At 38.0% G+C, this 24,567-nt stretch overlaps 1 protein-coding gene across 3 annotated transcripts in view; it reads left to right on the top strand.

Moving 5' to 3' along the window:
- Positions 1-24,567, top strand: part of SULF1 (sulfatase 1) — a 123,980-nt gene that overhangs the window by 21,907 nt on the left and 77,506 nt on the right. For all 3 annotated transcript variants that reach the window (XM_063392784.1, XM_063392796.1, XM_063392792.1), the window contains exons 4-5: positions 1,568-1,632; positions 3,469-3,566. The gene's annotated coding sequence lies outside the window, so the exon portion shown is untranslated. The remainder of the gene's footprint in view (positions 1-1,567; positions 1,633-3,468; positions 3,567-24,567) is intronic.

Genomic DNA, 24,567 nt, shown 5'->3' with positions numbered 1-24,567 from the left:
TTTCCCTCCAAAAAATTCTTTGCTTAATATGTTTCCCATAACAACAACAATAATAGGGAAAAAATATTCCTTTTAACAGCAATTTAAGTGCTAAAATTCATCCTTTGCTACTTCTACATTGTCATGCTTTCTGTGGGACTTACATTTACACTACTAAGGCTAAAAATCCAGCCTTATGCATCACAGCCCACCCCTCCATGTAGCTACAACAAGAAACAGTAACAGAACAGAGTAAGACCTCATTAATGTTTTAGAATTGAAGGAATAAGATGTTTAATCATCTTGCAGTATTTGCATACCTATCCTTCCTGCACATCCTCTCATACTGTAGCGGATGGCCGATATTTCCTTACATCATGAGGCTTGGTCTAGCTAATACAGTAAGTGGAAAAAACATGTCTTTTTGGACTTCTCTGCCTTTTATTATATCACAGATTTTGCTGTGGGAAAAAAATGGTTCCAGCACTACTGTTCATTCAACCAGCTCCTGTGGGAAGGGCCCTGGTGCACTCACCCATCCCCAGCACTGGTCACCTAAGAGTTTATGGCACTCAGAAGGTTGGCAGAGCATTGCTGGCTCCTGATGTGGTCAAAGGAGAGCTTGTGTGGCCATTGGGACAGACAAGTTGTGTTGAGGGTCATTGACTGTGAGAGTGCCTTTTTTTAATTCCTAACCTCTCAGCCCAAGCAATATACATGTCCAAGAGTGCTGAGGGTATCTGGAGAGAAAAGCAAGTCTTCTTTAGTTGCCCATAACTTTATATGACATTAATGGTGAGCGAAAAGGTCAATAGTAGCTAGTGACAATGTCAAAGAAACCCTTCAGTCTGATTATCCTAGCATTTACTGCCCTGCTAAAAAATTGGAAATCAAATAACAAAAATAATACATTATTAAAAACTGGACAAACTGATCTTTCAAATAAAGAGATCCAAAGCCACATAATATGTAATACAATAATAACATTAATTTTCAGTCCTCTAGTTATTTCATGCCTGTGTATTTTTTAAACATTAAAAGTGTTCAGTATAGATTCTGAGCTTAAATTTTTAAGGTTAAATTGCAGAAGACCTACTGGTTTTCAAAGCCACTACCAAACTGAAAACCTAACAGCACATTGGTTTGTATTTTGATTTATTAAGAAGCAGGCTTAACTGAACTTACTGGCTGGAATCTAAATAAGTCTTGCTGGATTTCTGCTTTGCACCTGCAGAAGTAGCTTTAGAGAGCTATTGCCCTCTGTAGGTACTGTATACTGCCTGTATAATCTTCCCAAGAAAATATTAAATAAGAAAAAAAAAGTTATTTATAAATGGAGAAAATTTTAGTACCAATGTACTTTGCTGTAACTGCTCCCTGCTGAAATTTGAGACAATGGTCCCAGTGAGGTTTATGGGACAGCTCAAAAAAACCATTCCTGTGTGCAATGTTTTTCTTACTGTGCTGAGATTTACTCCTAGAAATAATGTACAGGTAAAGTGATTTGTTTGGGTTTTTTCCTTTCAAAATGTTATTAAGTTTATTGCTTATAAATTGTTATAATTTTCTATTGGTTTATTTATTACAGACAAAACGAGACTGAACTGAGAGTGGAAAAATAATGATAATATTTCTTTCTTGCATAAGAAAAAGGTAAGATTTAGAGGACCATAATACTGCAGGTACTTATTTATGGTATACTAATAACTATGAGGTAATTTGTTAAGTTCCCAAATACTGGCAGCTTTTGATTTAAACTTATTCAGACCTTCACAATCTTGGCTGCCTAAAAACTGACGATTTAAAATTCACAATCTTTTCCAATTAACTGAGACAATGAGTCCACTGTTTATGCCACTGTATTAACCTGTTCTGCATTAGAGAAGAAAAGGTTACATTTCATTTTGTAGCAGCATATTAAGCTTGTATGTATTTCAGGTTCCTCAGTTTTGATTTATACTATCTCCAGTTTTGGTTTATTGAAGGGAGAGTTCATTCTTTCTTTTTTCCCTCCCACTCCATTCCCTGGGAGCTATACATGCCCCAGTTTTCCTGGGATTTTTTGTTTTTTGGTCCCAGGTACCCAGCTGTGACTGAAATAATGCTCCCCATCTGTGTTCATTGTTTGCATTGCTGGTGTCTGTGCAAGTCACCAGAGCTTTCCTAATAAGGCTCAGTTTGACCTTTCAGAAGTTCTCAAAGGAAGAATCTAACTGCACTCACCAGACTCAAAAGAGATAGACTTCTCTGCCACTGCCCCTACAAACAGCTGTAAGAACAGTAAAGGATGAGTGTTCCAAACACAAAGTCAGCCCTCTGAGCTGTTCAAGAGTGCACAAGTATTGGGCAGCCAGGGGCCGGCTGTTCTTCCCAGAATGGTGGTGCACCAGATGGAGAGAGATCCTGGAGAAGGGGAGCAGACAGACTGACCAACAAACTCACTACACAGGAAGAGAAAGTCTAGAGAGATGCTCTTTTAACTGATGGGCTGACTTTTAGGCAAGAAATCACTGTCTGGTGGTTTCAATGCCCAAGTGCTCAAGGTGAGGTCTTCAAGCTGCACGTGTGGACTTCTGGTGTGGTGATCCCTGCTTCTCCTCCTGTCTTGGGAGCACTGGAACTGGTGTGACAACAAGGGGAACCAAGTGAAGGAATTGATCCATCTGAAAAATGGTCTTGCTGGCTGGTTTGCTCTGATGATTTTGGCTGGCATGGTCAGTTCTTTCACCTGGCTCCCCTCAGCCCCAGGAGCGTTTGTGCTGACACGTGCAGGGGAGACTTGCTGCCAGGACAGTGGGGGAAGGTGGTGGCTCTTCTGTCAGAAGCTTGTGCCTAGTTGAGATCGAAACTATGGCTCATGTCAACAAAATATTTATGGTGTTCATAAAAATAAATGAAGCAAAGCTCTTTTTTTCTGTCAGGGAAACCTTCTCCTGACAGAATTCACCTATGAGATCTAGAATCTTAATAGCAGCTCAGTTCAGAAGCAGAGAAAGTAGATTAACCACTTGGTTTTTATCAAAGGAAGAAGATGAGCAAGGAGTTCAGATTAATGAAGCAGATACTGCTAGCTACCTTTCAGATGCCTAAAGACAAAATGGAATACTTTGTGCTAATTTATATAGGATTTCAATATTATTTTAGTGCAGGACAAATGAACAATTATGAAAGCTAAGACAAGTATCTCCAAAACAGAAATTTCAATTAAAATATTACACATATATTCAGGAAATATCCTGACAAGTTATAGACCCTGTAGTGAGGAACATCTAGATATTTGAACTCTTCATTGGAATCTGGGTATATTAAGGCTCTAAGTTTCAATTTTTGTAACTATAGCAACATGTCAACTTGCAAGCAAGGTAATTATATGTGGATAAACTTGGTTCTGCAGAGTGATTCATCAAAGTAAATAGGAATAAATAAGATAATTCTAAACTGTGTGTGACTCCTAGTGTTTATAAGTAATGTGTTCTCCCCTTTTTGCAGGTTTTGCCCATAGTAAGTTCACCGAGCAAGACACACAGACTTCTATCCAATGCTATGAAAATTAACCAAGGCACATTAACTTCAGGAAATTTTCAAAGGTACAAAAATTATATGCATATTCAGTAATTAGTTAAACCAAATAAGCCATCAGTTTGTGCTGCATAGTTTAAGTATTATGTCAGGTCAACAATTAAGCTGTAGTAAATCTTCTGGAGGTTCTTTTCTGCCAAACTTTAAAGGCTCAAGACTAACCCAAGGACCCTTCACATTTTAGTAACCCAGTAAATGATTACACAGATAGCTTTACAATCCAAGGTTTGCCACTATTAACATACTAATTTTTAAGATATCCAGGAATTCTATGTTTTGTGGTTATTGAATAATAACCTGTGAAAAAATGAATGCCTGTCTTGAGTTTACGAAAAGGAATATTTAATAGGCTTCAGTTATGTCAACATAAAAGTGCAGTTTTCCTGCAGGGAAGGATATACATTAAGCAAATATAATGATTTGGAATTTTTCCTTGTTTATGTGAGCAGGACAGTTATGAAAACTTGAACCTAATCTCACTGTATGCAGCTGGTCATGGTAAAGAAATAGCATTATGCAAGCTGTCTTATGCACCTCTGCCAAAGCAATTCCAAAATATCTGTGGTGGTTATGGGCTTTCAAGGGCTGGCTGACTTTTAGGTGGGACTCAGAGCAAGTTGTGTGGTGATCTCGTGATGTGGGAATTATGGGAGTAGACTGAGTATCAAATCATACATCTCAGCTTAACAAATAAAAATATAAAGCCACATGACAGAACACAGAGCAGGAAGTTTGAAATGCTCTGAGATTCATTTTTTCCCTCAGCTATATTATTTTCTGTCACCTCATTTACATAAAGTATTTCTGGCTAAACAATTTGCAAATGCATGTGATTTAATAGCAGGTATATGTGCGGCAGAGGTACATTTGGACTTAAAATTAAGGCATTGCTAGCAGTGAAAGACAGCTGGTATACATCAAATTTATTTCACATGCAAGTCTTTGTATGGAATTTTCTTGGAACCAGTTACTTTCTGACATGTTAGCTCATAGTTTATTTTAATTACAAAATATCTAAATTTCCAGATCTTCAGATAGTGTTTCATAATTACTAGAATTAACATAAGATTATTCAATGTGCTTTATTTTCCCTCCAGATATGTGGTTTGATAATGGTCCCATATAAAGCAGATATTATTTTCTTGCATGCATCATATCAGAATATCCAGGCTGTCCTATACTAGTGATCCAGTAATTAACTTAATTTCCATCTTAATTTTCTTTCCCAGCTTTATCTAAATTTTTACTACTCTTATCTATAGGTTTATCTATAATTTTCCTAGGTTGCTCTTGAAGAGGTTAACCAGACTAAGGACAAGAAAATGCATGCCACAGATTTCCACAGAGGTGGAAATTATGAAATAACATGATATAGATGAGCGCTCTTGATTTTGATGAAGAGAGTGGATCAGATTATTATTTGTCATACTTTTCAGTCCTACTCAGTGAAAGGACAAGTGATCATTTTGGTCATGTTCTCAGTCTACCAAAGGCAGGAAGCCCAAATAATCTTAAGAGGGATGTTATTTTGGAAGAATTCCAACCAATTTTAGCAGATCCAAAGGTTAATTTTTATTTTTTTTAAAGCTTGAACATTGTTTATCTAATGTGAAACTTCAGCAGTTGACTGACTTCATTGACTACATCATCTACTGCTCTAGAGAGGTTTTACAAGGAAGAATTATAAACATACCATTTCTCTACAGATTTAGGGTCATAGTGTCTCATACAATGAACTTATAATTGTGATTGTACATAAATATAATTCATATTTGTCAGTATTAGGAATGCCTTTAGAGTATTTATTATGAAATGAAGTATTATCACTTGCACCATGGATAAAATAGTTGGAAGATTCCAAGAAAAATGCAAAGGAAACTTTTTGACCTGAAGCTCAAAAATCATGTCTCTTGTGTATATAATCTATTAATGACACTCTCAGTGCAAAGGCTCTCCTGGCACATTATCCACTGACATTCCAGGAGCCAACTTCTGTTAAGTTGAATTCAAGTGAACCCTGGGGGTCAAATTTTTTAGAAATGTAATTTTGTTACTGCTCACACATCCACCCCAGTCTCAGTTTCAAATACATATATAGGGTTCCCAGTTTATTTTTGGGAAGTGAAAGAGCTTGAAAAACCCATTTCAGTCCATCTGAAATGAGCATGATCTTGAAATGGGAGCTGGAGAGGCTTGCATGTTATAGAAGACTTAAGAGAGTGAGTCTGCATAAGGTCAAGGATACAGGGCTGAGAAGGAGAAGAGAAGCCTGGATGGGTGGTCAGATGGGTCTCACAGCACAATTCAGAAAAATCCCAGCAGTCAGTAGTTTGCTAGGAGAGGCTGGGAAGCTGAGGAACAGACACAGAGAGCCTTAGAGCATTAACATTTTCTTGCAGCTCGCTGCATCACCCCTTATTTTACAGTGTGCGCACTAAGGGCCCATCAGCAAGGTATTGCTGAAGGTCATGCTTGCAGGTGTACAGCAGAGCTACAGTCTTTTTGTAGGGTTCCTCTTCCTGTGCTGCGATACATTATTGTTATTATTTGTCTACACAGGCTCTAGCTAAGTTGTGCTGAATCTGTAATCATCCTTTTTCTAGCCAGAATCTTGTCAAGAGTCTTCATCTCCTTCTCTAGAGGCTTTTTCTTTCTCTCCTCTTAAAAGGTCGCAAGGAAATACCTATCAAAAATAGGGAGATTCTTTAAGAAAAGTCCTCTAACAAAGAGGTGCACCTCTGTATTGCATGCCTATACAAGTTCAGACATGCACTCACAGAAAAATTATTTGCCAAAAAGCATGACAAGAAGCTAGTCACTTCTGCATACCCCCTGTGTGATCTCTACCATCAGTGACCTTAGTTCTCTGAGTGGCATATTCCACTTTTGCCAACAAAACTGAATTTTTTTTCCTCTCATGTTGTCAGGTTTCTCAGTTAGAAAAAGTGGATTATGTAGAAGGGGATTATTAGCTGAAAGGTAAGGGGGGGGGTCCACCTAAATGCATGAAGGTTAAATGATTTCTAACTACAATACTTAGAGCTGATGAAGTGAGATGTTAGAAAAATACACAAATTTGCACCTTTTCCCTCTCCATTTTGACTTTCTTGCCTACATCACATTTCTGATCTGACCTGGTAAACAGGAGCCTTTTCCATTTGGTTTTCTTTCCCATCACACTCTCACACATAAGCCTTTCCCATGTTTCTCTATATACACTGTTGATTAAGATCTAGAGGGAGGTTTTTTTCAGACTGTCAATACAGTAGAAGGTCTGTGATCTCAGAGTTTTTCCTTTAGAAGCTGTGAAAATGAAGATTCTTGGCTTCATTTTTAGTATATCTGTAACCTACCACATGTCACTTAACTTGTTTGCCTTTGTGGCTGCTCATCCCTATTAAATTAGTTCACACCAGTAGAGATGCAAAGAGAAAGGATGAGGTTTTTCTCCTTCGTTTCCTCCTGCTACTTAGTGGGAAGGGTTCTCAGCTGCTGATTATGTTGCTTCACTGCTTTTCTCACTGGCGTGTTTCTCTGCACCGCGTGCCTTAATGAGGAGCAGGCGGTCAGCAGCTTGGTGGGCAGCGTGCTCCGTGCGCTCGGGAACAGGCACGGGCAAGAGTGAAAGAGATCCAAAGGGCTGCCTTTCCAACCTGCACCAAAATGAAGGCAGGAACTTCTTTAAACCTGAGTTTACTCTTAGGATTTCAAGGTCTAGCTGTCAAATTGCTAGTCTCTGGAAGTATTTATGGACTTTTCCCTACACTTAGGTGGTGTGCTTTTTTTTTTCCTGTAAGATCCAAGCCACTTCCTTCCTGTCGAGCATTAGTCATTACTTACTTGAGAAATATAACTAGGCAAGGGCACCAAAATAAGATATGCATAGATTGATAAAAATACTTTTAATATTTCAGGTAAGAAATGTTTTTAAGGTGGATTTTGTAGAAGAATTTTGTATGTGATTATTTCCTCTACCCCCTTCCAAATATTTCTCATCAGATAAACATTTAAGAAGAACAGAGTTTTTTCAGCCATAAATTTCTATTGTCAGTAACTTGATCCAGAAGTATCTCAATGCTCTTCTTGCAAAAATACAAAGTAGCCCTATAAAATAATTTGGATCTTAATTATTATAGAATCACACTTATAGAATGGTTTGGGTTGGAAGACACCTTAAAGATCATCTAGATCCAAATCCCCACCCTGGGCAGGGGCACCTTCCATTAGACCAGGTTACTAAATGCCCCATCCAAGCTGCCCTTGAACTCTTCCAGAGATAGGGCATCCACAGCTCCTCTAGGTGACCTGTTCCAGTGCCTCATCACCCTCATGGGGAAGAATATCTTCCTAATATCTAATCTAAATTGGTCCTTCTGTCTTTTGAAGACATTCCCCCTTGTCCTATCTCTACATGTCCTTGTAAAATGTCCCCCTCCTGCTCTTCAGTACTGAAAGGCTGCCCTAAGGTCCCCCTGGAGCATCTTCTTCTCCAGGTTGAGCAACCCCAAGTGTCTCAGTCTGTCTTCAGAGGAGAGGTGCTCCAACCCTCTCATCATCCTAATGGCCCTCCTGTGGATGTGCTTCAACAGTTCCATGTCCTTCTTGTGTTGAGAACCCTAAGAGCTGGATGCTGCACTCCAAGTGGGGTCTCACAAGAGTAGAGGGTGAAATCACCTCCCTTGACATGCTGGCCACTCTATTTTTGATGCAGCCCAGTGTACAGTTGGCTTTCCGGACTCTAAGTACACATTGCTAGATTATGGTGAACTTCTTGTCAGCCAACACCCCAAGCCTTTACCTCAGGGCTGCTCTCAATCTTTTCTCTGTCCAGTCCATATTTGTGCTTGATCCACATGCAGCACCTTGCACTTGGCCTTATTGATCTTCATGAAGTTCACATGGGAACTAAACCACATAATATAGTCTGGGAAAAGAAGAAAATACCAGAAAGAAAACTCTTTTGTGACTTTACATATTAAGACCAAAATGACAGAAGAAAACTGTTACATCAAAACCATGCAAAAAGGCAGAACTGGCTAATGTCACATAAGTGGTGAGATAAAATAGTATTAAAACTGTAAATGCTTATTGAGTGAGTTATATGGGTAAGCCTGACATTTCTTGACAGAGGACTTTTTTGGACATCCAGAAAAAAAATATATATCTGCAACTGCTTAAATCTACTTGCAGTGAGAAAAGTATTTGGACATGTGTTTATACAAGTATATGTGCTATTGACATAACAGTGAAGCAGCTTACTGACTCAGGGCCAAGAAACACTAATGGTAAAACTTTCCAGCATTTGTTGTTGCCTTGCAGTTTTACAGATATAAAACAACATTTTTTATTGTTGCCTCAAGTTGTAATCATTTTCCCTACTGCCTCCTCAGTCTGTTCCCAAAAGGAAGAAGAAAATGGCTTATTATCCGTGTCACATGTAGCAGGAGTAGGTTTGTGTCTTTTCAGAAGTCAGTAGAAGAGTAGATTAGATCAGGTACAAGTGAAGTGTAGGCTCTCACCTAAAGAACAGATTACTGCTGGGGAAGAATTCAACCGTGTTTCACACTTTATTCCTCACGAGGAAGAAAAATTCATTGGTTTCCAGCCAGTTTTGTGGTTCCTAATATATAGGAGTGTGTACAGAGGAGAGAGAGGTGTATGTACAAGACTGTCTAAGTAAGATATCATCCCCTCCTCAGCTTCTTTGGTGCTACACTGCAGTGAGAAAACTGGTGCCCTAATTAGTTGGATAAGCTGGTATTTAGAGGAATCTAGTCCCACCTTCTCTCTCTGGGCAAGACTTCCTGTGTGACAGTGCTACAGCCAATGCCACAGGGAAAACATTGCTTCACAGGACAGATACATTTAAGATTGTGAAATGCTTGGGTAATGTAGTAGTGGGATGCTCATAAATGCCACAGAGAAATCCCAGGCTTCATGGCTCAACAGCCACATGTCACACAGGGAGAATATTTATCTCCAGGAACTGATCCTGGAAGCTGCAGGCCATGGAAGTTCCCACTGGAAGCGTTCTCAGACCCCTCAGTGATCAGAGGTTCTATGGGATTTTGAAATCCTGTGAAATGTAAGTTAAGATGACTAAGGCAATAAAATATAAACACTGATTAACAAAGCAGGTCTTTATAGCCACTAAATTTATATTTTTAAATAGCCAGAGACATGACTGAGTGACAGTGTTCAACCATGCAACAAATTGAAAGCAAATAAAGATATGATGACACAGTAATTGTAACTGAAATGAAAACATTCTTTAGCAGCATTTTTAGATTCTTATGCACACATTAACTTTTTCTTTTAGCTAGCAGGCCTTCCTCACTTCATAGTTTAAATAGTACTAAATTAAACCATCATGTACATTGTGTGCTCCTGAATATTTAAAACTCTGCATAACTATTGAAATAATCCAGAAAGTTGTAAGACAACAAAAGAAAAGAGATTTTCTATGAAAACGTAGACTTGGAATTTCAGTTGTGATTTAGATAAATTCATCAATATCCACCTGTTTGCACAGCCTAATGCTTAGGTTACACTTAAAATTCCAGAAGGATTATATTCTGTCATGTCTGGAACATAGTGGATGTATTTAATGCCTCAAAGTACTCATCAGTACCACAATGAATTTCTAACCATATAAAAGAAGATATGTGCTTTAAGAATATTTTGGGGCAGGAGCAGTGATTTTTATTTTTCCATCTATCTAGTACCAACTGCTATTGTACCAACTTTACTTGTACCAACTACTTGGTCTGATTCGCAGGTGCATGGCAATTTTCTGCTGGGTCTCTTGAGAAAAGTCTCTGCTGAGACTTTTCTTCCAGTGTTAATGTTGGAATGTTGTATTGCACACACAACGTGGGCTAGGATTAAAATAAAGACAGATTAAGGTAAAGCATTATGCTGAAATACAGCATTGACAAAGATCTAACTATTAACTCAAATTATGTTAACTAGAATAGACAATACAGCGATACTTATAGGTGGAAAAAATGGTGGCAAGAGAGAGCTGAGTGGATCTGTCTCATTCCAGGAACATATCAAGGGTAGAACAGCTCTGCTGTTCACTGACTTCTGAAAAACTTGTGGTGATATTCATTAACATGCAGCTCTGTCATATGACCAGTATCATAAAGGTTCCATGTCTTTTGTGCTTCAGGGTGGTTACAGTGACCCTGTTAAAGCTATACAGCTTCTGCAAGCACGTTTACAAACATAACTTCTATCTTAGAAATCACTATTACTAAAGGTAGATAGGCTACATCAGACATATTTCTGTATAAAAAGTCGTCTGCCTCCAAACTTTAGATGTCCTATATAGAGTTACTCATTAGATTATCACCATTATAACAGCCAAACAAGGCATCTAGCTTTGCAGGACTTCTCTTCTGGTTTTGCTGTTGCATTAGTTCTAAATTTGCTGTTCACCAAGCAAATATTGTTGATTAAGAAAGCATTTGCAAATTGAATTTTCAGTGTAGGATAATAGTTTATGTGCATTCTTGATCAGTATATTGAACAACAGCAAAGTAGTTCTATAGATCAGTTTTAAAATGCAGACTTGAAATAGGTGCATTTTCTGTCTAAAAAACAACATAAGGGATTTCTGACTCTAATGTTTCACTGTCTTTTTTTTTTTTTCTTTTTGTGGATAAGTCCTTTCTGTAAGTATAAATAAAGTAAAACATTTTCATGTTGTACTTTTACTTCACTATATGAGGAAAAGAGAGATCATTTTACCCATCATTGAAATGCAGCCACTTAAGTGATGTGTAATTTTAGGGATGCTAGCAAACTAAACAAGGGGTTAATGAGCAGTAGAATAATATGTGCTGTTAAAACTGCTGAGAAAATTCAAAACTGTTTCGTTAAGGGGAGATGTTTGATCTGCTTCAAGCTATAAAAGAAAATTTGTGATTCTCCTAAGTCCACAAGCCCTAGATTAATGTTAGTGTCAAAGTGACTCTGTGTTAAGCTCATTTGATGTACCTCTGGGCTATAAGGTGTTACTTTGCCAGCAGCAAAGGTCACATGTTTTCAGGTATTGAGAGTGCAAGTAATGACAAGTTGTTTCTGTGTTTGAGTGGATCAGGGTCTTTTTAGCTTTCATTCAATGAATTTGGCAAAGTGTAGTCTCTGCCCAAGAGGGCCCTGTGCCTTTGAGCATACAGCTGAGGGAATTGTTAAACCTCCAGCTCTGAAATCCACAGCTTCATTTAGTTTAGACCTCCCAAAGGAATGTTTATGCCCTTAGCTAAATAGCAAACAATTTTTACATAGGTGGAAAATGTTTTCTTGATCAAAAAAGAAAGAATAATTTATATATTTAGACTTAAGAACTTGAACTTTTTTTTTAATATTTTTAGGTGTGATAGGTCAAACTAGACTTACAATTACACTTATACAGAACAACCGTTTTTGTGGAACTTTGCAAGCACCAGTCTTAAGGAAGGAGGCCTGATCAAACAGCTGAAACTCAGGAGCAGAGATGAAGTGCTGCTTTCCTGTCTCCTTCCTGGGTTGTTGAGTGACAAAGTAAGTTGTGTGACAAGACCAAGATTTACACAATGTTGTGAGTCACCTCTAACAGGTAACCAGAAAATACATTAAGCCACTCAGATGGGAGGCTGAAACTTCCCCAACAGTCACAGAGTACACGTGACTTCTCCTGTGCATTGGAGGGGTGAAGAGTGCCTTGATAAAAGTTTTGTTCTCCAAGGCAAAAGGCAAAAAAGGGAGTTTAGGTTGGAATGCTCTGGGAACAGAATTTGCTAAGTATTATCTGACACCTACAATCTGTGGGGTAAGTTTTTTTCCTCCCAGCATGAGATCTGAGCAAGGGGAAGTGATAACAGCTTATAGTGGAGGACAAGGGGATGGATCTCCCAGATAGCTGTCTCGCACAAACACAGATACAGTCAGTCTTCTCTGAGAAACAGATGCTTGGACCCTGAAGTCATGCCCTCAGTCTCAGCACTTGCTCTTAGGCTCTTTCTATGTTATCCCAAAATTTTTGTTTGATTAGAAGCAGGAATGTCTCAAGAATGCCAGCAGCCCATCACCACATCAAGTGATCTAACCTTCAGAACTAAGCACTCCCCTTCTCCTGCTCCCCAGCATGTGAATCTTGCCTGGACCAACTTTCCTAGGAGAGGTGAATTTAACCTCTTTTCACCATTGGCTGGCCACTGAGGAACACTCCTGTGACTGGAGCTGGAGCTCCAAATATCATCATGAAGAGGAACCCTTGAAATTGGGACTTCCAGTTTCTAATAGATCCCCAGCATCCCATGAATTTTCCATGAACAATGTGTGCCTCACAAATTGGAGAATTTTGGAGAATTATGCCTGTTTTGCATCTCCCAAACAGCTTTAGGTAAAAGGCAGGATCTCAAGCAATTAGTGCAGCACAGACAGGGTGACAACTGAGCAGACCCAGAAGCCCAGCATTAGGTCTCCAAAGAACTTGAGGTATCTTAAGCTGTGCAGCACGACAGGTATGGATTATTTTAATTGCTCTTGTGAAGTTAAGCCCCTAAGTTTCTCTGAAAGGGCACGGATGTGATTTGTTGTGTACTTGCTGAAAAGCATATTGGTTCATGCTATAGTGACCCAAGTACTGACAGAGATTGTTAATTTGTTTGTGTATGTGTCACAGTTCCTAGAAGTGCCTGTACAAGGATTTAACTGAACCTGATTAGCTTAATCAGCACAGACTCATACACGGACATGCCTTTCTCACATCTGTGCCATTTGTTTCACTGCCTCCTTTCTCTCTCTCCTTTAGTTACATTTTTTCTTAACAAAGTTCCCATGACTTTAAACACTTCTCTGGGCCTTTTCATTCTCTTCCTAGCTGCATTTTTATCTCTGTAGAAAGTTGAAGAAGCTGTAAAACTGGGAAAAAGAAATATAAGTAGCAAAAAGATGAGACTAAACAAACTGAAAATGCCATATAGGTTGCCCTCAAGCTTTTCATAGCAAAATTTGGGATCTGAATATTTCCTTGAGCCTACTTAGCACAGCTGAGCAGAGAAAGGGGAAGAGACCACCATCAAGTATGTTGATGTATTAGGCTTCAGGAGAAAGTGAAAAACATAAGAGGACAAAACTGACCATGCTTTCCCTCACAGTAGCATTGGGTACTCGGCACAGCTTCCCTAAAGCATAAGGAAAAGCAATAAATAAATATTTTTAGTACTACAAGTATAGTCTTATGTCAGTGTCATTCTTCCAAAGGCAACAGCATTTTATTTGCTTGTATTGACAAAATTCAGGGTTACAATTTTTGCTTCTGGATACAAGCCTGTATTTTTATCTGAACTGCAGATTGCAGAGCATTAATATATTTTCTCTCACCTTATGAGAAAATAAGTGCACTAAGTTTTAAATGTATGCATAAGAAAGGACCCTAAACCATGCATGTGTGTGTGAAAGGAACCTAAAGCAAGTAGATGTAGATGGAGACATGGGTGTAACTTCTAGCCTTGTTTTGTAGTGGCAACCCCTGCTTCCCCAGACACAAGCTGGGAAATCATGATAATTTATGAAACTGTCCCTAGAGTGACTATTTAATCTTCTTCCTCTCCTTCTGTCACTTTTGTACTTGTACAATAATTGTACCTTTGCATACAGCTTGAAGGAACATCACCAGGGAGATTTTCATTCACATATGTACGGTAGGTTGATTATATCCTAAACTTTCAAATTTGTGCTTTTCAATATCTTTTCTGTAAAAAAGGTAAGGCAATAGCTCAGAAAATGGCACCAATTACCTCATCTACTGGGTTGGATCAAGACACCTGGATGTAGGTGCTAGGATGTGAGTATCCGTTCTACCATTATAGACAATAGCATTAGAGTCAATACAGCCAGTGGAGCTTGGAGAGCTGCATCTGGACAGTGAAATAATAACAGTACAGGCTAGATTGTCCTCTGGCTGTTGTAAGAGCTTATACACCTATCAGCATTTTGAGAATTCAGTCTTGATGCCCATGGTGCAGTTACACTGCACTCATTACACTTACTCATTACACTTACTCATTTCCAATGAAAATATTAAAGCCAGAAGTTAGAGAGCTAGTCCTGTAGAGTCTGAACAATTCCAAATAGTGATTAGTACCACAGAGTAAGAACAGTCAGAAGTTGTTTAGTACTAAGTATGGTGGTGGCCTCAGGGCCATTTCCATATCACTAGAGAGGCTCAGCCCAAGACCTGTGGAGCACTGACAAAACAGACCTGAAGTGATTCACAGATTTTCATGCTTGATCCCATTCATGAAGGTGAATCTGACTGTCTGACCTTCCTTTAAATAACAAGATTCAATCTTGGTTTTTTGTGCAAAACAAGTTGCGGACAGCCTGGAAATAAAGAAGGGTTTGAATTTCTTTTCAGCTCAAAGCTCTTAAATTTTTCTGTCTCAGCACTGCCGCACCAGGTAAGTTGATTGTGCCCACATTCAGACTCAGGATACAGTCAGCACTTAATTATCCCTGTGTTGCAGATTGTTCTTGCCATAGATACCAGCTGAAGCAGAAAGCTGTATGAATGTTTCTAAAGTCCTTCCAGGAGCATCTCAACTCTATAATCAGTACAGCTGCTTTTGAGTTACACAGAACTGGAGATAATAAACCCATGTAAATCTTGTCTGGCTCCATAGTAAGCCAGCTCCTTGGCTGGTTGTGTTGACCTGTATCCAGCTGGGGTTTATTAATTTTGGCTCAGTGCTGCTCTGACAAACCCATAGTGGAGCTGGCTTTGATGGCAATCCATCTAACAGGTGACAAGGGGTCTGTCAGAGAAGGATTGAAGCAATTGCTTCTGAACTGTGGTCCATTTTTCTAGAAGAAGAATTTGCGATTTATTAGAAGAGGCACAGTGCTACAAGATTTCAGACAGTTTTGTCCTGTTTTAAAAATATTTTTTTTAATATTTTAAATTCTTTTATTTTATATTTTTAATTTCAACTAACATCTTATTTGAAGTGACAGGAGGAGTTGCATGGACTTGTGTTTGATCAGAAAAGTCAACTCTAGATAGCTATAGGTTGAGGGGACTTTCGTTCTTATTTAGTTTTAATAGGATAGATGTTTTTACGTTGTCAACAGGTAATCCATTTTAAAGATATCTATTCATCGTTAAAATGTGCTTCACATCAGCATCAATCCTACACTGACACTTCCAATAAAGTTGTTTTTCCTAGAGGCTCTTGACTTTATTTTGTCAAGAGCAGAGTATTCTGAACAATAAAGTTTTGGCTCATTCAGTCACATTCTTTATGACTTTATGCTAATTTCTATATTTTTACTTTTCCCTTCAAAAGTCCTATTTCAAGTAGCAGAGGTTCTAAAACTGTAATACCAGCTTATGTGTAATTGACACCAGAAACCTCAAACATTCTGTTAGACAATGGAAAACTAAGATACATGGACAAAACTGAGACATAACTAGAGAAAATGCAAAAATATCTTAATTGTAATGATGAAAATGTTTCTATGGGCTGCAAATATTTTTGATTTTTATAGCAACTTATCATCAAGAACTTTCTACAAGTATTAATTAATTGAGCCTCACAACTTGAAAGGTGAATAAGAGTTATATTGGGATGGTCTTGTTTTTCAGTGGAGTACAGTCTGGTCCACTTGTGACTGATACCTGACAAAATACAAAACTGTTGACCCAGATGGTAGCAATCATATACAGAAAATATTTCTAGATCATAACTGTAGTCAAGATTTTGATCCAAACTTCCTAGCATTTAATGTAAGCAGTGGCAGAATTAAGGCACTGCTTAAACTGAGAAAAGAATTACTGTCAGTATTGTCTGTTAAATGCATTGGGAACTGCCATAAATACAGGTAGTTCCAACCATGCCTTGCTAATTGCCTGGGCAAGTCCCTCAATCTTTCCTTATCAAAACAAGGACCAAAGACACACCATGTGGAACAGATTCTGAAAGCTCTGTGGAGCCAGAAAAATCTGTTGCCTGTGACCCCAGAGAAAACTTCACATTTGGTAAGACTTCAGTTAGATTGTATTTCTTTGAGCCTTTCTGCTACAAGTGTTTAATAATTTGAACTATGTCAATAATTTCCCAAGTTTGCCTACATGAGTTAAGTCATTTAAGAAATTACTTAAGAAAGTAATGAATTTGATGAGAGTATAAGTTAAGCTAATTAATCATCAGTTAGTCACGGCCTTGTGTCTAGACAAGCAACAATCTTGCAATATGCAGCAACTGAGGCCAGCAAGTAAAAATACTGTATTTCACATGAAGCTTTCTTTCACTGTAATTGTGTTAGTGTATAGACACACTGTAACTTGATTAAAAAGCAAAATCCAATGTACTTTGTCCATTTGCCCTTACAGTGATGTAATCAAGAGACTGTGTTCTTCAATTGAATTTCCTCAGCCTGTTGGAAGTAGAAACCTCTTTCATGGAAACACATCTATCCCTAAAGCTCCAGAAGTTTTAAGTTTATGTATGTAACTAGCAAACTGATCTGTCTTCAAGCTGTCCCTGTTGCAGAACTGTAATTCAGGAAAGCAGATAATCTGTTGGGTAAAATCCTCAGAACCATTTCTTTGTAGATGAAATTCAGTGCTTATCACAGCATCTAGAGCAGCTTTTGTTAGCACATCCTTTTTGTCCTGTAACTCTCCTGGAGCTGAAAGTTCTGCAGCAGCTTCAGAGCCTCAGTGTGTTTCTAACAACTCATAGCTACACATGACACAGTGCTGAAGCTGAGCTTTGATGGGACAAGGGTTTTTATATCCATAGTAGATTTTTATCCAAGAAGAAAAGTGCTGCTGTTTCAATAGCAGAAACTTTTTTTAAAAAGTCTCTGTGGTTTCAACTGTCATTTTCAGTTTCAAGGATCTAACTTAAGGGCAGCTGAGCATGTTTAGCGTTCACTTGACAGGCCCTTGGTGTGTCCCTTGTCTTTATCCAATAGTTTCCTACCTGCAAAGCTCCTTTCAGCTCACCCGAGTGAACTTTCAGTCCACTGGAGTGAAACTCTTTCAGTTGCTTCTGCAGCTTCTTTCTACACTATTTGTCAAATGTCTGAATTGTACCAAAGATAGCAGAGCTAAAAACAGAGCAGTAACTGGGAATTAAGAAGCTGCTAATACCAGTGTGGCCAAATACACTAATCATAAAACAATAAAACTTCACTGCTGGAATGAAAGCTTGCTTGCTATACTATATCAAGTCCTTTATTTTACATGGTCAGTGGAAGATTGAAGAAATGTATCTTTTTATGGGATGGTTTAGTTCGTTCATACAACAGCCATAGGCAAAATTCCTCAGCACACTATATTTTGCTGTGAAAATATTCATGTTCTGACGTCAAGTTCAAATGTTCAGTCCCTTTAGATATTTGAACAAATCAAATGTTCATTGGTTCATGTTGCTTTTTAACAAAGTCCATTTTATAAACAAAAAAAGCTCCTAGCTAATTCTTGAGTTTACTTTGTGCCAACTGCAGTACCAACCTCACTGAACCCTTTAAACACTAAAGGACTGGGTGCAGTAATACAAAACTACAGTAAAAACACTTTACCTTAAATACATTATTGTAGAGGAGGCCCTTCATTAGCAAGGTGTCCAAGGAACTCTGGGCAATTATGTGATGTAAAGCTGTAGTAGTAATACCATTATTCCTAGCCTTGCCAGCACACAGACAGCAGCTTTTTTTTTTTTGTCTGGGAGAAGAAACAATTCTTCTGCCTGTTTCCCACTTCTCCCCTTCTGCCCTATCAAAATGAGTGCAAGGACAGGATCATCACCAAAAGAATTTCATGAAGAGGGAACTCTCTCATGCAGGAGGTACATACCAGCTCCTATCTTGATAAGATGGCTGCAGAGCAGAGAGGCTGAAATTTCAGAGTCATACAGTTCTGTGCCTTCTTATGTGGCTTCCCACTGTCTTACATGTGAGATTAGCTTTTATTGTAAAGTAAAGAAAGATGGAATTAAAACCTTTTAATTCCATCAAAATGAAAACCATACTACAGAAGCATAAGGCTGGTTTGGCTTGGTATATGGGAGTGTTCCCTCTGATTCTCTGTCATTAAGGGAGGCACTGAGGAGATGGATTAAATTTTAAAATAAAAACAACTAACTAATTACATTCGAAAAGTAAATTGGATAAAATTATTCAGATTTGCTTGACAATATCTTGAAAGCAAATTCCCTGCATAGCTTCACATATAAAGTAGAAAAGACTTACTTGAAGTGACTTGATTATGGGATTTGTACAAAGAATCAGAGGCAGAAACAGTAGTCAGAAAGAAATGATACTTCAAACAAAGTGGAACAGTATTCTCTGACAGTTTTGTTGATTGATGTTTTTAAATTTATTTTTATTATTTTTTAAGCACTGAGTGATACTTTGTTTTAGTAGAGGTAAGTTGCCCAAGCTAGCAGGCTACGACAGTGAAGTATGTTTTAACATCAAGACTCCTACATACCTAAATCAATTCATTGTGCAAACATATGAGTCCAAAAAAGTAATACTCAGAATTAATGATGTTTGGTCATCCATTCTCTGGTGAGGTTGAAAACAGATGAATGTGGTGCCCTTCCCATTGCATGTCATCAGATCTGTCTTCCTCAGTCCTGAGGAAAGCACATTTTTAGCACTCCAGCTCATTCTCCTTTATCAGACATCTCATTTTTTTGGCATCATATGATTCTAGGAAAACTTATCTTTCATTTGGAAGAAAGAAATAAACACATTCTAGTACCTAGGATTGCCAAAAATACTTTCAAAATGCACAATCTTAGAGGCTAGGAAGCCAAAAGATAAGAAACATGAACACAGATTTTATTATATTTTAAAATAATGTTATTTTGATAACAGTTTCTTGATTTATCTTGGGCATTTGACTGACATCTTTTTTATGTAACACTTGCTGTTGGCAGGAGTAGAGTCTTCATTTCTCAGTGGCTCTTCTGATTTCTGCTGTGCAGTACATTGAACATCTCTGTCATTTTCATCTGGATGGACCATCTTCTTTCTTTAATGCTACTGTTGCTACTGAAGTAAGCAAAAGTGTTGCAAATAATTTCAGAACAGACCTTAACAAAAATATATTTTGGAAAATCTAAGCAGAGTCTTTCAGGCTGTGTCAGACTGGACCTCTTGTGCATCACGGTTAAATCATCATTGTTATTCTTTTATTCCCTCTGTATAAATATAACGGCAGTATAAAAATCTTTTTGATGTCTAGGATAGTGTATGGCATCACAGGAAAACTAAGGAGGTCTTCTAAGCTGATTAAATAAAACCAACAAGAGTCACAGGAGGGAAGGGAGGAGGGAAAACACTTGCTCGGCTGATCTGAGATGTTTGCGAAAGCTGCAGCAATTCTCCACCAGTTAAGGATTGAAGTTTCCCTGGTGGACTGATGACCTTTGATGTGATAATTGCTGGTTTTCCTGAAACTCCCAAAAGACAGCACGTATAGTAGGGCTAGAAGAAAAAGGGATAAATATTAATGAAGCCTTGGATTTTCATTCAAAAACAGCAGGAGCCAAGCAGTTAAACGCTCCTTTTCATCCCATGAAACAGGATAGAAACTGAGATCCTTATAATATTTGCCACACAACTTACAAACCTTAATCTCTGAGCAGTTTTACAGTGTCATGTATCTCTTTGGATAGGAGCCTATTTTCTTGTTGAAAAGTTCATTAATTATCTCAGATTTTTCTTCTTTTGAAATTGTAATATATAATTAATTTTAATTTTTTGAAGTATGAAGTTTTTGCCTCCAATGTAACATAAGTGTCAGGGTATTAATTTTCCATTATGGTGACCTTAGAAGTTTTATTCTTCAGAAAGTACCCTAGGATAGGAAAATGGTGAAAGTATTATCCTTCTTTTTCTGGTTCACACAAAAGTTTTTATTCGTTACCTGAATCCAAGTTGATCTTAAGTTACTGCTTTTCAGCAGCCCCTTGCACACAATTCACTATCATGTGCTTGATCATAGAAAATAACAGGGAAATGGGCTATAGTTAGTATGTAGTTTGCTTGCTCTCTCACAAGCTGAGTGAAAAAAAAATGTTTGCAGCATTAAAAATGCATTAAATAAGAAATAAGCTCATTGCTTACCACAACATTTTTAAATAGTTTTTTGGGGTTTTCCTTGGGTTTTTTGTTTCATTTTTTTTTTTAACAAGTGTTTTATTTACCTGTTGAAGTTACCTTCTTCTGGAGCTAGCTGTTGCTTTAGTTAGTAGGTAAAAAGTTACTTAGAGTTTGCCAAAATGCTTACAATCTCCAGTAAGATTTAATTTGCATGTCTGTCATGGCTTGGAAAAGATTGAGTATTAGCCTTTCCTCTAGCATGTCAGTCATATTGTGCCGTTATCTTGAAGTATTTTAAGGACAAATAAAATTGAGATTTTCAGACAGATTAGGTTGTGTGACTGCAAAGGCATTTTTGCATTGAAGAAATGTCTTTGTTACAGCAGCCATCATATCTGACCTGCTCCCTAGGTCAATAAAGATGAAGGGCTCTTGGTCTGTTGCAGGAGAAACTCATTGTGACTCACAACTGGCCCTGCTTTCACATGCATACACTTACTGCCAGCCTAGCAACATGCACCTTCTCTCCAAATGATTAATATCGCATCCAATGGGACATACTGTTTCTCTGGAAAACATCCTTGTGAGGCTGGCTGAAATGGGAGGTTAAATATCAAAGGGCTAACACAAAGAAAGGGACAGATCAAACAGCTAGACTATTCTGTGATTTACATGGGTTATTTTGCTGATGATTAGGTAAAGAAAAACCTGCTGAGATGAAGAGTAAGCAATTACATATTGAGGAAACTCTCATACTTATTACCTTATTACTAGTATTCATAGACTGAGAGACCCTCCACAGGGTGATCCCTTGCTAATTCCCTATCGACAACAGCTTTGATGTGCTTACATTATGTGATTTTCTTGGAGGAATGGAAAAGGCAGGAATTATTCACTGAGTACATAACCACCTAGCAGCTGAGGAAAATTGCAGAATTGAGGAAAGCTTTGTAAATAAAGAAAGCTGCATGTTAACTAATGCATATATCCCATCTTCAGCTGCCAATGTAATTTCCTAGAAGGCTGGTTAATACAAAGAACAAGAAAAGTAATAAGAATCATAGCCACTGGTTAGTTCAAGACAGAATAATTCCTAAATTGAGGGAGACACTATACTGTCAGCACAGATGACAACATCAGTAATAGCTGGCTGTGGAAGTAGAGAAAACTTTGATCGCTTGATCACAAAACTTGCCTTTTACTAAACTTTTGGTGTTTTATATGTACAGCTAAGACTTGGAAAAATTATATTTAACAAACATTTTCACTAGAATAGCCATTCCTGGTTCTTCCCAAGTGAGATATTGCTTTCTTTCTGGTAAGAAGCCATGACTCTATGCTGACAGTCATTTTACACTCCTTTCCTGCCTTAGGGCAAGGGGAAGGTGCTTGAGAAAAATTAGGTTCAGATGTGTGTTGATATTGTTAGATAGCCTCAAATATGATGGTGGGATGGAAGAGGACATCTTACCTGTGCCTGTGCCAGTACTCAATCAAAAAACACCCAACAGATAGTGACTGCTGTTCAAATGCCAGCAAGTGTTTCTCCTTCAGGTATAAGCCTGTTGTGAGGTCTTTTCTGTGTGGCAGCACATAGTCTAGGAACCTGTGAACAAGCTAAGTAATACAAATAACCTGGCTGTGGGATCAGCAAATTCATCTGGCATAACTCTGCTAACTTACAGTTGTTCAAAGTGTGCTGCATTTGCTGCAACAGGTGATATGCTCATCTAATATGATGCAGCTACCAAGATACAAGCCCACAATACAGCAGCAAAAACATTTTAGTCCTCACTGTTATTGTCATTACTGAAGTCTGAATGCCCTGTAGATCAGGCAATTTAAATTCACTTTGTCTTCAAAGAGAGTGTTGTGGATTTAAAAATAGAAGGTCTGATGGCTGCATATTTATATATGGCAGAGAATCATAACACAGCTGAAGATTGCAAAATAAACTTGTCTGAAAATTTTGTATTAGTAGATAGGTAAATATCAGTAAATCTTTTCAAGTTCCCTTACTTAGCTCCTAAGGCAATGCACACCTTACATTACTGAGGAAGTACAGTGTCATGATTTGAGCCCTGCCAGTTCCTAAACTCCATGGAGCTGCTCGCTCACTCCCACCCATCAGAATGGGGGAGAAAAAAGAACAGTAAAATAAAGAAAACCTGTGGTTTGTGATAGACAGTTAACGAGTCTGCAAAGAAGGATAATCATACTACTAACACTCATACTAATAGGTTTAGAATACACAAAAAAAGCGATGGACAGTGTAATTGCTCACCAGTCAATGACCAATATCCAGCCAGTTCCCAAGCAGCAGCTTCCAGCCAGTTTTCCCTCCAGTGTATATAATAAGCATGATGCTGTATGTTATGGAATATCCCTTAGATTACCTGTTCAGGCTGTGTCCCCTCCCATCTTCTTGTGCCCCTCCAGCCTTCTCTCTGTCTTCAGCCTGAGAAGCTGAAAAGCCCTTGACTTAGTATAAACATTATTTAGCAACAACTGAAAATGTGCAATGTGCTCTCAACATTGTTCTGGTACTAATCCTAAGACATAACACTATACCAGCTACTGGGAAGAAAACTGACTCTATCCCAGAGGAAATGAGGACACACAGTGTGTCTCACATTACTACAGTATAGAGTAGTAAGTGAAATCATGCTTTTGCTTTGAACATTCACTCAAATATGGCATTGTCAACTTATCATTTCTCTTAATAATTTCTGAATAGCATGTGATCATTTTACAAGAGATAAATTAAGTGTAAGACAGTATTAGCTCAAATGAAGGTTGATGAATGGAAGTTCAGAAATACATCATCAAGGAGTCTTACCTGAATGATCATCAAGGATCCAAGTTCATAGTCCAGTCTAGCTTGACATGACATCATCCAAAATAAGTTAATGAATGGTGTTGGTTTTGGAAAGTCTGTCTGGTATAACATCCTCAGTCATAGTATCATTGGGTTTTAAGGCAGGCCTTGTACTTAGGACTCCTGTAATTTAATATTATAGGGATGTATGATCTGCATGATATCTTTAATTAGGGGTAGAGATGGCCAGAGGATGACAGTCTAGCTTTCAAGGATTAAGATTTTTTTCATTTCACTCAGCAATGGAAACAAAAGATTTCCAGTGGTTTTTTTTGGTTGGTTGGTTTTTTGTTTTGGTTTGGGTTTTTTGTTGTTGTTGTTTTGTTTTGGTTGGTTTGTTTGTTTTTTGTTTTAGTTTTAGTTTTTGGGTTTTTTCCCATAGAATGCAATTGTATTGGAATTCATTTTCAGATTGAAAAGTTAAAGTTTTCCATATGAGTCTCACACTTGGGAGTATGCAAAAACTTAGTCTGAAGTCAGACTAGTCAAGCTCGTCTTTCTTCATTTTAGTTTAAGTGCTATTGCATTGAAAACAGTGATAATCAATTAATTCTTTGCATGGTGAATCAAGGAATTTATATGAAAGACATTATGTAAGAAAACATGAAAAAATACTGGAAGTGTTATATTCCTTATATCATTTACAAACACAGAATGACAGATTAAAATTTTGTCCAAAAGTTCTATTCAACAGGATATTTCCATAACAGATGGCATGAGGAGTAGTTTTTCAAGCCTTAGGCAGGTATTAGATGCTGACTTGTGACATCCATCAAGCAGTCTAGGAGATCCATCTGATTCACACTAGTCAATCAGCTGCCTCGGTTTTAAGCAATTTCACGCTAAAAAGAAAATGTATTAGCAATAGCTCTGTGCTATTTGGTTATGGCCATTTGCTCCCTAAAATTGCCTTCCCACTGTGTCCTCACCTGTGAACTAAAACGTCTATCATTCGACTGCTAACAATGGATATGTATTTTGCATAGTTGCTGAACTGAATGTTAAACCACAGAAGACGG

The sequence above is a fragment of the Prinia subflava genome, chromosome 1, assembly GCF_021018805.1.
Source record: "Prinia subflava isolate CZ2003 ecotype Zambia chromosome 1, Cam_Psub_1.2, whole genome shotgun sequence".
NCBI classification, from domain to species: Eukaryota; Metazoa; Chordata; class Aves; order Passeriformes; family Cisticolidae; genus Prinia; species Prinia subflava.
The sequence above is the reverse complement of the archived record's forward strand: the minus strand, read 5'-3'. Positions and strand labels throughout refer to the sequence as shown.